Raw genomic sequence first — 13687 nt, forward strand, 5'->3', positions numbered from 1 at the left:
GAACAGTCAAAGCTTTAGCCTGTTGGTGCCTCGGATCAAGAACCAATTCTACACCCCCCGATGTATTCCCTGTGGAATCCCAGTGTACCCCGCTGCAGAAATATAGGCAGGCTCAAGCGTTTTCAGGGAGGGTGTCTGACGTCAGCTCCGGCCCCGATCAGCAGGATCCAATCGCACTGTAAGAGTGTCCTGGGCTGCGGAGAGACTGCACACACTTATTTTTAGCAGCTCAGCTACACATGTGATCGCATACTTGCACAGCAAAAAAAAGACTCCCCCTGTAGGCGGTGACTATCTGGTCGCAGGACAGCAAAAAACGCAGCCCAGCGATCAGATCTCAATAACCTCGCAAGATTGAGAACCTGTGTTCTAGATGGAGAAATGCTTCTTATAGGCCCTACACACTGGCCGACAATCTTCAAAGATATGAACGATCTCGTTCATTATTGAACGAGATAACGTTCATATCTTTGAGTGTGGAGTCACCAGCGATGAACGATGCACGGCCCACGCTCGTTCATCGCTGGTGCTCCGTCGGCTGTGCATGCAGGCCAATATGGACGATCTCGTCCATATTTGCCTGCACTTGTATGGAGCCGGGAGATGTGAAGAAACTTCACTCCCCCGTCACTGCCGCCCCGCCGCTGGGCAGTTCGGCGGCGGATCGGCCAATGTGTAGGGCCCTTTAAACTTGGTCCTCAAGGCACACTAACAATCCAGGTAAGTGTAAAGAGACATATGCAAGAAATTGTCCTGAAAATAAAAAACCCAAACTGAAAGCTCTTATTTTTCAGAATACTGAGTTACGTGTCAATTGAAGAGTGCAGTAATTCTTGTTGTTGTTGTTAAACTTTTATGTCACCCTAGGACAGTGGTTCCCAAACTGTGTGCCGTGGCACCCTGGGGTGCCGCGGGACACTTGCAGGGGTGCCTCAGGTTGGTGGTCAAGGACCAATTCAAACTATTTATTGTCAATTTAATAGGCAAAACCAGTGCTGATGGCTTCCAGTTATAAAATATGTGGCCAAACAGAAGCAAATCCTGTCTCTCACCACATAACTGAACGTAAGGATGACATATAAACATCATTTACTTAATCTAATATTTTTTTTTACATTTCTTAATAAGAAACTTGTGGCCTAGGGGTGCCGTGAAAAAAAATCTGACACTCCAGGGTGCCGTGACTCACAAAAGTTTGGGAACCACTGCCCTAGGAGAAGCTTTAAGTTTTTTTATTTTTGCATTTCCTGTAAGATTTTTGTTTCCCCCCACCTATGTGTGACATGATGGGTGTGACCCCAGTCATAGGTCCCTGGTGCCAGTTTCATATACATTCCATAAACACATATAATCCTGTTAATTAATTTAAAGAACAATAGCAGCAATGGGTCAGGTTACCAGGTGAGTAAAATGAAACTTTTTCTTCAAAGAAAAGAAAAAACAAATCCTCACATGTATTTAGTACAGACGGGCATGATGCTACTTGCAGTTCCCCAAAGGATACTTACAGCTGTACTGAAGTGATGTGTATGAGGGGCAGCAGGGCAATCGTTAACTAAAACTAATATATCACGCACCTGTTTCAATGCAACAAAACAAACAGAAGAAAAGAAGAGATTGTGGAATGATGGGGCAGCGGGTAATTGTGCTGTTCCCTGGACAGGCCCGAGGGACACATACAGCCTGCAATGTAAAGCCGAGGACTCTGCATTTCGTCACAATGACCAGCAGAGGGAGATAGAGAGCTGTGTGCCTGTATATTATACCGCGTACGGCCGCCACACATGCTCCTGTCCGCTTTCCATACAGCACGGGGATAGGGATGCGGAATAGATCCCGGGTGCCGTGCAGGAGTACACTGACACCCCTACATGCACGGGAAGGGGTAGAGCCGCAAGCGGCAGCGGCTGATCAGGCTGTGTATAGATAGCTCATCAACCAATACATGTGGCGCTGTGATGGCCGAGTGGTTAAGGCGTTGGACTTGAAATCCAATGGGGTCTCCCCGCGCAGGTTCGAACCCTGCTCGCAGCGAATTATTTTTTTTATTATTTTAAAAGCCATGTCTTTACTTATGATTACTATTTAATATTTTCAAGCCACATGGGAAATTCATTCAGCTTTTCTTTATTTCTATTAAACAATGGCTTTTCTATCGATTTTCTTTCCCGCCATGGTGTACCTGTTTGAATGATCAGTGACATCCCTGTTCTAAGGGCCTGATTAGAGTATTACAACATATGGCCACATGCCCCATGGCCACATGCACTTCCCTCCGGCACGGCAGCGCCTGTTTCTGGAATCTCAGTAATGACAATTATATAATAACAGAATGACAAGTTAAATAATGAACTCCACCTGTGGACCTTTAAAAATGTGTCAGTGAGTAATTAATTCACCTGTGCACCTGCTGGGTTACCTGCAAAACATGCACTGTGTGGGGTCCTGAGGACCGAGTTTGAGAACCTATGCTCTAGAACAGTGGTTCTCAAACTCGGTCCTCAGGACCCCACACAGTGCATGTTTTGCAGGTAACCCAGCAAGTGCACAGGTGTATTAATTACTCACAGACACAATTTAAAAGGACCACAGGTGGAGCTAATTATTTCACTTGCGATTCTGTGAGGAGACCTGGAAAACATGCACCGTGTGGGGTCCTGAGGACCGAGTTTGAGAACCTGTGCTCTAGAAGCATTGAGATGCGGGCCCCTTCAAAATGTTGCTATGGGGCCCACAAAATTCTGGCTACGCCCCTGTTATCATTATTATTTTTAATTTGTAAGGCACCACAGTGCAAGGGGGCTAGGGAAACAAATTAAATGCCAACATGAGAACAAATGTGGGGGAAGCTCATTAGAGCTCTTACAATCTATTGCAGGTATTCTCGAACTCAGTCCTCAGTACCCCAAATGGTTTTCAAGGTCACCTGGGGATCTTTAAAATGTGACAGTTGGTGATGCACCTGTGCAGCTGCTGAGTGGGGGATGTATTCATGTGAACGGCGGTCAGAAAACTGATGGTCACATAACCTCCCCCTACATCCCGCTCTCTTACAATCCCGACGGTCGGCATGCCGACCAACAGGGACTATTCCCACTCGTGGGTGTACACGACACCCATAGAGTGGGAATAGAACCCGTGGCGACTACAGGTCACCACCGAGCCCGCAAGGGGATTGTTGCGCATGCAGACTATCGAGCAGACTGGCGTCACTAAAGGCATACCTCCCAACTGTCCCGATTTTCGCGGGACAGTCCCATTTTTTGGAGGACTGTCCCACTCACGGGCCGCATGAGGGGGGCAGGGCCGGGGGGCAGTTGGGAAGCTCCTGTCACTGCTGCTCTGCTTAGCAAAGCAGCGGTGAATAGCGCGTCTATTCAGTGGAGACAGGGGGACTTGGGGCATGCCAGCAGCTCATAGAGCACTGGGCATGCCCCCTCACAACAACGGGTGGCGTGGCTGCTGATAGTGGCACTGCCATGAAGCCACTCCCCATTTTCCCATAGGTCACGCCCCTTTTTATGTGTGCAGGAGTCCCTCTTCTTTGAGTTCACATGTTGGGCGGTATGCTAAAGGGGGAAGACCGTGCCGGCTCCTCACTGACAGGAACCGATAAAGGTGTCTATTTACTAAGCCTTGAAGTGGACGGAGATAAAGTGCCAGCCAATCAACTGCTAACTACCTTGTCACAGGCTGTGTTTAAAAAATGACAGTTAGCAGCTGGTTGGCTGGTACTTTATTTCTATCCACTAAATCTCCGTGCAAGGCTTAGTAAATAGATCCCAAAATCACAGTGCAGCACCTGGCTCCCAGTCACTGAGGAGGAGTCGGCAGTGTGGGGAGAGTCTATGGGGGCAGCCCAGCATCTCCTGGAGTGCAGTAGAAAACTGGGTGTGTCACGAGACCACGCCCCCTTTTCAACCGACCCCAGTGATGCCACTGGGCACAAATACATGTTAGGAGGCTTATCCTGCAGGCACACACTGATGATGACTCGTAAGCAATGTGCTACTAGTGCGAGGCGTACGCTTATCAAAACTCTGCAAAAATACAGAGATACGCTAATTTACGTGCGCTTTTATTTTAAGCAATTTCCTCTCACTTTGCTGCCAATTCTGCATCAGCCCCAAGCTGTGCACAGTCTAGAAGCAACAGACATGATAGAAAGTTTCAAATATACCAAGTGTTTTAACAAAGTTCAGGAGGGAAACATTCTCCAAAGGAAGAGAAGTATTAGAACTCGAGGACATACACTGAAACTGGAGGGAGGCAGGTTCAGGAGAAATTGAAGGAAAACTTACTTCACAGAAAGGGTAGTGGACAAGTGGAATAGCCTCCCATCAGAGGTGGTAGAGGCTAAGACTGTAGAGCAATTTAAACATGCTTGGGATAGGTTTATGAATATCCTTACAAAGAATAAGGTTCAAAAAGGGTTGAGATTACCTAAAGGATAAAAAAGGGGCAGACTAGATGGGCCAAGTGGTTCTTATCTGCCGTCAAATTCTATGTTTCTATGTCTATGTTTAATGTTTCCTCATACACAGGACCGCTGCCCCATTAGATAGAGGGATTACAGATTATAAAGTATTTCTAGTGTGCTGAGCTCTCACAATATTTTACGATCTCAAATCCTCCTATTTGTGCAACTCTTGGGGCTAAGGGGTCCTCCATTTCTGCAGGCAGCAGCACCCCCATAGGTTTCTACGGAGATGCGATGCTGCCAGACTTACCAACTTCCGGAATGACCCCAGCAGAAACGGCCATCTGAAGATGGCAGTAGCCTATGGGCTACACATATTATAGGTCGCAGACGGAGGGTTCCTCTGGAACCCTACCGGCAAAGGCTCCGTAAGGACCATGGGGGTATAGACGGGCTCCGCAGGAGACATGGGCACTCTAAAGACTTTAGATCTGGTGTGCACTGGCTCCTCCCTCTATGCCCCTCCTCCAGACCTCAGTCAGAGAACTGTGCCCAGAGGAGACGGACAGTACGAGGAAAGGATTTTTGTTAATCTAAGGGCAAGATTCATACCAGCCCACACCATCCACACCGTATAACCTGGAATATACGCAACCAGTTAACAGTATGAACAAAACAACATCAGCCAACGACTGATCTTAACTGTAACATAACCCTTATGTAAGCAACAACTATATACAAGCCTTGCAGAAATATGTCCGCACTGGGACGGGCGCCCAGCATCCTCTATGGACTAGGAGAAAAAGATTTACCGGTAGGTTTAAAATCTTATTTTCTCTTACGTCCTAGAGGATGCTGGGGACTCCGTAAGGACCATGGGGATTATACCAAAGCTCCAGACCGGGCGGGAGAGTGCGGATGACTCTGCAGCACCGATTGAGCAAACATGAGGTCCTCATCAGCCAGGGTATCAAACTTGTAGAATTTTGCAAAAGTGTTTGAACCCGACCAAGTAGCTGCTCGGCAAAGTTGAAAAGCCGAGACGCCTCGGGCAGCCGCCCAAGAAGAGCCCACCTTCCTAGTGGAATGGGCCTTTACCGAATTTGGTAACAGCAAACCAGCCACAGAATGAGCCTGCTGAATCGTGTTACAGATCCAGCGAGCAATAGTCTGCTTAGAAGCAGGAGCGCCAACCTTGATGGCTGCATACAGGACAAACAGCGCCTCTGTTTTCCTAACCCGAGCCGTCCTGGCTACGTAAATTTTTAAGGCCCTGACTACATCCAGGGACTTGGAATCCTCCAAGCCTCCCGTAGCCACAGGCACCACAATAGGTTGGTTCATATGAAACCATGAAACCACCTTAGGCAAAAATTGAGGACGAGTCCTCAACTCTGCTCTATCCACATGGAAAATCAGATAGGGGCTTTTGTGAGACAAAGCCGCCAATTCGGACACCCGCCTTGCAGATGCCAAGGCCAACAACATGACCACCTTCCAAGTGAGAAATTTTAATTCAGCCGTTTGAAGAGGTTCAAACCAGTGAGATTTTAGGAAACGTAACACCACGTTAAGGTCTCATGGTGCCACTGGGGGCACAAAAGGAGGCTGGATGTGCAGCACTCCCTTTACAAAAGTCTGGACTTCCGGGAGAGAAGCCAATTCCTTCTGAAAGAATATAGATAGGGCCGAAATCTGTACCTTAATGGAGCCTAACTTCAGGCCCATATCCACTCCTGTCTGTAGAAAGTGGAGAAAACGGCCCAGGTGGAAATCTTCCGTAGGAGCCTTCTTGGCTTCACACCAAGATACATACTTCCTCCAGATACGGTGATAATGTTTCGCCGTCACCTCCTTCCTAACCCTTATCAGAGTAGGGATGACTTACTCCGGAATACCTTTCCCAGCTAGGATTCTGTGTTCAACCGCCATGCCGTCAAACGTAACCGCGGTAAGTCTTGGAACACGCAGGGCCCCTGCTGCAACAGGTCCTCCCTGAGAGGAAGAGGCCATGGATCTTCTGTGAGCATCTCCCGAAGATCCGAATACCAGGCCCTTCGAGGCCAATCTGGAACAATGAGTATTGTCTGCACTCTTTTTCGTCTTATTATTCTCAATATTTTTGAGATGAAAGGAAGAGGAGGGAACACATAGACCGACTGAAACACCCATGGTGTCACCAGGGCGTCTACCGCTACTGCCTGAGGGTCCCTTGACCTGGCACAATACCTCCGAAGCTTCTTGTTGAGGCGTGACGCCATCATCTCTATTTGAGGAAGTCCCCAAAGACTTGTTATCTCCGCAAAAACTTCTTGATGAAGTCCCCACTCTCCTGGATGGAGATCTGCTGAGGAAATCTGCTTCCCAGTTGTCCACTCCTGGAATGAAGACTGCTGACAGAGCGCTTACGTGATTTTCCGCCCATCAAAGAATCCTGGTGGCTTCCGCCATTGCAACTCTGCTCCTTGTCCCGCCTTGGCGGTTTACATGAGCCACGGCTGTGACGTTGTCTGATTGAATCAGAACCGGTAGGTCGCGAAGAAGATTCTCCGCTTGTCGTAGGCCGTTGTATATGGCCCTCAATTCCAATATGTTGATGTGTAGACAAGCCTCCTGGCTTGACCATAGTCCCTGAAAGTTTCTTCCTTGTGTGACTGCTCCCCAACCTCGGAGGCTCGTGTCCGTGGTCACCAGAACCCAGTCTTGAATGCCGAACCTGCGACCCTATAGAAGGTGAGCACTCTGCAGCCACCACAGGAGAGACACCCTGGCCCTGGGGGACAGGCTTATTTTCTGATGAATTTGAAGATGGGACCCGGACCACTTGTTCAGAAGATCCCACTAAAATGTCCTCGCATGAAACTTGCCGAAGTGGATGGCCTCGTAGGTCGCCACCATTTTTCTCAGTACTCGAGTGCATTGATGGACTGACACTCTTTTCGGTTTTAACAGGTCTCTGACCATGTTCTGGAGTTCCTGGGCTTTTTCCATTGGGAGAAAAACCATCTTTTGTTCCGTGTCCAGAATCATGCCTAGGAAAGATAGCCGAGTCGTTGGAACCAACTCTGACTTTGGTAGATTTAGAATCCAGCCATGTTGCTACAGCACTCTCAGGGAGAGCGACACGCTTTTTAGCAACTGATCTCTCGATCTCGCTTTTATCAGGAGATCGTCCAAGTACGGGATAATTGTGACTCCCTGCCTGCGCAGGAGCACCATCATTTCCGCCATTACCTTGGTGAAAATCCTCGGGGCCGTGGAAAGCCCAAACGGCAACGTCTGAAACTGGTAATGACAGTCCTGTACAGCGAATCTCAGGTACACCTGATGAGGGGGATATATGGGGACATGAAGGTATGCATCCTTTATGTCTAGTGACACCATAAAATCCCCCCCTTCCAGGCTGGAGATAACTGCCCGGAGCGATCCATCTTGAATTTGAACTTTTTCAAGTACAGGTTTAGGGATTTTAGATTTAGAATGGGCCTGAACGAGCCATCCGGTTTCGGAACCACAAACAGGGTTGAACTAGGGGAACCTCAACAACCACTTGTTGTTGACACAGTTTTTGAATTGCAGCTAAAACTATCTCCCTTTCTGGGGAAGAAGCTGGTAACGCTGATTTGAAAAATCGGCGAGGAGGCACGTCTTCGAATTCCAGCTTGTATCCTTGGGATACAATTTCCATCGCCCAAGGATCCACTTCTGACTGAACCCAGACGTGGCTGAAAAGTCGAAGACGTGCCCCCACTGGCGCGGACTCCCTCAGTGGAGCCCCAGCGTCATGCAGTGGATTTAGTAGAAGCCGGGGAGGACTTCTGTTCCTGGGAACTGGCCGTAGCAGGCATTCTTTTCCCTCTACCCTTACCTCTGGCGAGGAAGGAAGAGCCCCGACCTCTTCTGGACTTATGCGGCCGAAAGGACTGCATCTGATATTGTGTTGTTCTCTTTTGCTGTGGGGGAACATAAGGTAAAAAGGTAGATTTACCCGCAGTAGCTGTGGAAACCAGGTCCGCGAGACCTTCCCCAAATAAAACCTCACCCTTGTAAGGCAAAACTTCCATATGCCTCTTTGAGTCGGCATCACCCGTCCATTGGCGGGTCCACAGGGCTCGCCTAGCAGAAATCGCCATGGCGTTGGCTCTCGAACCTAGCAGCCCAACGTCTCTCTGAGCGTCTCTCATATATAAGACTGCGTCTTTAATGTGACCTAAGGTCAATAAAATGGTATCCCTATCTAGGGTATCAATGTCAGCTGACAAGATATCTGTCCAAGCTGCTACCACGCTACAAATCCAAGCCGACGCTATTGCCGGTCTGAGCAAAGCACCCGTATGTGTATAAATTGATTTTAAGGTAGTTTCCTGTCTGCGATCAGCAGGATCCTTGAGGGCTGCCGTGTCTGGAGATGGTAGCGCCACCTTCTTGGACAAGCGCGTTAAAGCCTTGTCCACCCTGGGACGAGGATTCCCACCGTATCCTGTCCTGTGCAGGGAAAGGATACGCCATAAGAATCATCTTGGGAATCTGCAGTTTCTTGTCTGGAGTTTCCCAAGCTTTTTCAAATAACGCGTTCAGCTCATGAGATGGGGGAAAGGTTACCTCAGGTTTCTTTTTCTTAAACATGCATACCCTCGTGTCAGGGACAGAGGGGTCATCTGTGATATGCAAAACATCTTTTATTGCAATAATCATATAATGAATACTTTTGGCCATCCTTGGGTGTAACCTCGCATCATCGTAGTCGACACTGGAGTCAGAATCCGTGTCGGTATCAGTGTCTGCTACTTGGGACAGGGGACGTTTCTGAGACCCTGAAGGGCCCTGTGACACAGTCAAAGCCATGAATTGACTCCTTGTTTTATCCCTGGACTCTGCTTTGTCCAATCTCTTATGTAATAAAGACACATTTGCATTTAAAACATTCCACATATCCAACCAATCAGGTGTCGGTGTTGCCGACGGAGACACCACAATCATCTGCTCCACCTACTCCTTAGATGAGCCTTCCGCTTCAGACACCCCCACACACTCAGGGATATATCTATATGGAGACAGTCCCCCAATAAGGCCCTTTGGAGAGACAGAGAGAGAGAGTATGCCAGCACACACCCAGCGCCACCGGACACTCGAATAAAATCCCAGTTAGTCTAGCGCTTTTATACAAATATATAAATACACTTACTGCGCCAATTAAATGTGCCCCCCCCCCCCTCCCTCTTTTTTGCCCTCTCTAACCGTGTTCAGCAGGGGAGAGTCCGGGGAGTCAGCTTCTCTGCAGTGTGCTGTGGAGAAAATGGCGCTGGTTAGTGCTGGAGGATCAAGCCCCGCCCCCTCACCGGCAGGCTTCGGTCCCGCTCAAATTATTTATACTGGCTGGGATTTTTTCATATACCGCCTCTGCAGTATCTAATCTAACTGCCAGTGTCCCTTGAGGTTAATATTGCTGCCCAGGGCGCCCCCCCTGCGCCCTGCACCCTTACAGTGCCCGCTGTGTGTGTTATGTGTGGGAGCAATGGCGCGCAGCGGTAAGATCTGAAGTCTTCTGCCGCCTTTGAAGTCTTCTTTCTTCTTAATACTCACCCGGCTTCTACCTTCTGGATCTGTGAGGAGGACGGCGGCACGGCTCCGGGACGAACGGCGAGGGTGAGGGTGAGACCTGCGTTCCGACCCTCTGGAGCTAATGGTGTCCAGTAGCCTAAGAAGCAGAGCCTATCATTTAAGTAGGGCTGCTTCTCTCCCCTCAGTCCCACGAAGCAGGGAGCCTGTTGCCAGCAGTGCTCCCTGAAAATAAAAAACCTAACAAAAGTCTTTTTCAGAGAAACTCAGGAGAGCTCCCCTGCAGTGCACCCAGTCTCCTCTGGGCACAGGATCTAACTGAGGTCTGGAGGAGGGGCATAGAGGGAGGAGCCAGTGCACACCCATTCTAAAGTCTTTAGAGTGCCCATGTCTCCTGCGGAGCCCGTCTATACCCCCATGGTCCTTACGGAGTCCCCAGCATCCTCTAGGACGTAAGAGAAAATTTAATTTACACAAAACAAGCCAAACCTGGGTATCCCGGGATTGATAATTTTTCAATCCTGATTCCCAGGATTGAAAAAAATGGCCTGGGATTGGCCACCCTAATTACCGGGTCAGGTGCACTGTGAATGGGTTGCAGGGTCGATGTGACCCGGGACCCATTCACAGTATAGGCAGATGCGGCGTTAGAGGGAAAGGCGGTGCTTGAAGATGATCTGATCTCCAGGCGCCGCCTCTGCACACATCACCGCTGACGTCACCAACCCGGTAATTTGCAGGTTGGTGGCGCCAGGCTGCCGGGTTGGTGCCGCCAGTCTGAAAGGGGTCTCCACCGGGTCGCACCCGGGAAGGAGCTGTGCACAAGTCCCAGGTGCGACCCGGTATAGCGATGTGAATGCGGTATTACTCTTCATATAGCATGAGACTCCTGTGGTGATGGTTGAAGTGGGGTATGGGACTCAGGACAGACAGTGTCTAGGTCGACACACATTAGGTCGACACCTAATGGTCAACAGTGGCTAGGTCGACACAGGAAATAGGTTGACACATCCATTGGGTCGACATGGAAAAAGGTTTTGGTGTCGTTTTCTTCGTAAAGTGACGGGGAGCCCCAGTTAGTGCACTGCGTCCGCTCGCCATGCTTCGGGCAAGGTGCTTTGCTGCGCTCGGCACAGATTACCATTCACAATTGTAGTCCACATGGATCGTAAAGTATGAAAAAGTAAAAAAAAAAAACCTGTGAAAAACTCATGTCGACTTTTTTCCTGTGTTGACACACTCAATGCCGACCAATAGGTGTCGACCTAATGTGCATCGACCCTGAGTCGGGATACCAACGAAGTTCAGGTTCCTCCGGATTACCCAGGAGCAATTATAGTCTGAAGCTGCTGCAGGCAACATTTGGGATGGGATAACCATCCCCTCCTTTCCTTCAACCTGTCAGGTGCTGTGAATGTTGGCGATTTCTTAGCTGGAGAAGTACCCATGTGACAGCTCCCTATATCCATATTTATACTCTTTAACAAGAATACAGGCTTATAACACAACTTTGTAATAATGGCTGTGTTTTGACTAAAGTGTTACTAAACACAATGCCGGAAACACATCCGAGACTGTGTTAGGAGAACTGGGAACACGTCTCAGAGATATATATATATATATATATGAGAAACGAAATAGAGGAGATGGCGCCAAGGGAGTTATATCAACGCCCTACCTAAAAACGGACCCTTACAGTACTCTCCGGATAAATTACGTCAGATAACAAATACGAACATAAAAATTTATTAAAACAACATATAAACCCGACACAAATGTTCATAAGTATACAGAGTTGATACATTTACATTTGTCGCACAATTTGAACAATCAGTTTGTAGTGATGAGGAAAAAGCGTAGATATATCACTACGATTTCCTCCTTCTCCTTATTGTAGATTCGGAGGTAACATCAGATAATAGATAGATAAATAACCCAACGCGTTTCGTCTTGTTCCAAGACTTCATCAGGGGTAAAATCTACAATTGTAGAATAATAAGTCAAAACAAATACATAGCAATAAGCATCTTACACTCACATATAACATGACATATTGGTATCAAAAGAACATGACATAGCAACATGAGGAGGAAAACAGAATAAATAACATGAAAAAAGAGGAAAAAAGAGAACCAAAAAGCACAGGTTGTGAAAAACATACCTCTTCATTTCAGAACATATTGTCAGCACATAAAAGGTCATTCAAAGATGTATGAACAACGTTTCAATATTTCAATGGGACTTGATTGATACAGCGAGGACCATACCTAATTAAAAAACGTTTAATAACCTTTATTAATTAAAGGACACTTTTTGTTCAATTAGGCAGAGATTGGGATTAATCCAATGGAACGGCACATACCTCATATATCATCAGCTTGAGTCTGACATTCAGATATTCGAATATGGGGAAGATTCATATGTGTATAGAATCTAACTGGTTCACAAGCATAAGGAACCTAATAAATTGATTAATTGGGTATTAATTATAAGAACACCTACGAGTTCATAAATAGACCCCTATCTTATTTTGACACCCATAATTATAAAAATTCTGGTATCATTAATGTCTGATCACTAATGAACAGATCTCATGACTAACCCGTGTGGTTTCTATATATGATACAGAACAAAGCCACAGAATTGGCTATAACAAACACCAATGTTACCACTATACAACGATCCTCTACTAAATGATCTGATTATAACCAGCCATTTATTCATATTTGGAAAACCCAGGACTAATTGTATTAACCATCAGTATAGTGAACCCACATGATATGTTTATTAGGGAAACCCATCCTTTATGGACGGTATCACTGATCTATGATCGAATAATTCAAAGAAATTACTCAAAGTGCTACCCACAGGGGGTGTAGTTCATTAGTGCCAATCATTAAAGAAATCTCTATAATATAGCACATACCTCGTCGGTCAGCAGCTTGAACCTGACACTCAGAGACTCAGGAGTGAAGGCAATTCAAATGGGTATAATGTCTAACCAATTTAGAACACGTGGTAGACCTGGTAAATTAATTGGGTTGATATCAATTAGACCATCTATTAAAGTACCAGTATGGTACAAAGAGTTCCCACCCCATGGAGAAACAAATACTCCTTTCACTTAGTAAGGGGAAGATCTATTAACTATAAAAATTATATAAGTGAGTGTATAACTCATACAACTTAGTTTCATATTCATGAATAAATCTGTCATATTTATATACTGAATATATATATATATAATTAGTGCATATCATATACTCTTTAAAAAATTACATTTATAAATGATTAGTGGTTAACCAGTCAATAAAATACATATAGTTGGTACAAAGTGTATACTAATAAATGGGACCACTTTCAAAGTTGATAATATACTATTGTAAAAACAAAAACAAAACCTTACCCTCCAGTAGTGCAGTGCTGACAGCCAAGTCTCTGTATAATGAGGCATTGGACCTGATAACCACCCTTTATAAAGGGAAAAGTGATTACATCACTTCCCTTGAAAAGTGATTGGTGCTCTATATATATGTGCTCCATTTACTATATTAGAATGGAGATTACTTAACCAAAAGTGCATAGATTTATAATTTTCAAATAATCAAACTAAGTGTATTAACGGTATTATTATGAGAATAACTCCTTAGGAGGAAATACCTAATTGATTAATATTACCCATAAAGCTTTTCACTGTCTCTCTGGTTA

The 13687-nt window shown here is 46.5% G+C and overlaps 1 long non-coding RNA gene and 1 other non-coding gene across 2 annotated transcripts; one reads left to right on the forward strand and one right to left on the reverse strand.

Moving 5' to 3' along the window:
• The first annotated feature begins 1952 nt into the window (after positions 1–1952).
• On the forward strand, positions 1953–2034 carry TRNAS-UGA (transfer RNA serine (anticodon UGA)). The gene has a single exon. It is a non-coding gene; the product is annotated as a tRNA-Ser (tRNA).
• Positions 2035–11750: 9716 nt separating this feature from the next.
• LOC134935607 (uncharacterized) lies at positions 11751–13195 on the reverse strand. Its single transcript, XR_010180285.1, has 3 exons — positions 12342–13195; positions 12141–12246; positions 11751–11958 (listed from the first exon to the last, which is right to left on the reverse strand). It is a non-coding gene; the product is annotated as an uncharacterized LOC134935607 (long non-coding RNA).
• Between the last annotated feature and the right edge of the window lie 492 nt (positions 13196–13687).

This window comes from Pseudophryne corroboree, chromosome 6 (assembly GCF_028390025.1).
Source record: "Pseudophryne corroboree isolate aPseCor3 chromosome 6, aPseCor3.hap2, whole genome shotgun sequence".
Lineage (NCBI taxonomy): Eukaryota > Metazoa > Chordata > Amphibia > Anura > Myobatrachidae > Pseudophryne > Pseudophryne corroboree.